Source organism: Arachis duranensis, chromosome 9 (genome assembly GCF_000817695.3).
Source record: "Arachis duranensis cultivar V14167 chromosome 9, aradu.V14167.gnm2.J7QH, whole genome shotgun sequence".
NCBI classification, from domain to species: Eukaryota; Viridiplantae; Streptophyta; class Magnoliopsida; order Fabales; family Fabaceae; genus Arachis; species Arachis duranensis.
This window is the reverse complement of record NC_029780.3, coordinates 48,286,808-48,287,237: the sequence shown is the minus strand read 5'-3', so window position 1 is coordinate 48,287,237 and position 430 is coordinate 48,286,808. Positions and strand designations below refer to the sequence as shown.

At 41.6% G+C, this 430-nt stretch overlaps 1 non-coding gene across 1 annotated transcript; it reads left to right on the top strand.

Moving 5' to 3' along the window:
* On the top strand, window positions 1-107 carry LOC127742333 (small nucleolar RNA R71). Its single transcript, XR_008003522.1, has one exon. It is a non-coding gene; the product is annotated as a small nucleolar RNA R71 (small nucleolar RNA).
* Window positions 108-430: the final 323 nt, after the last annotated feature.

Genomic DNA, 430 nt, shown 5'->3' with positions numbered 1-430 from the left:
AACTTGTCAGAAGGACACTTTTTGGTCATCTGCTTGTATCTTTCCCAAGCTTCATAGAGGGATTCACCATCTTTTTGCTTGAAGGTCTGAACATCCACTCTAAGCTTGCTCAGCTTTTGAGGAGGAAAGAATTTATCTAAGAAGGCCGTGACCAGCTTATCCCAGGAGTCCAGGCTATCTTTAGGTTGTGAGTCCAACCATGTTCTAGCTTTGTCTCTTACAACAAAAGGGAAAAGCATGAGCCTGTAGACTTCAGGATCTACTCCATTCGTCTTAACAGTCTCACAAATCTGCAAGAACTCAGTTAAAAACTGGTATGGATCTTCAGATGGAAGTCCATGAAACTTGCAGTTCTGTTGCATTAGAGCAACTAATTGAGGTTTCAGCTCAAAATTATTTGCTCCAATGGCAGGAATTGAGATGCTTCTTC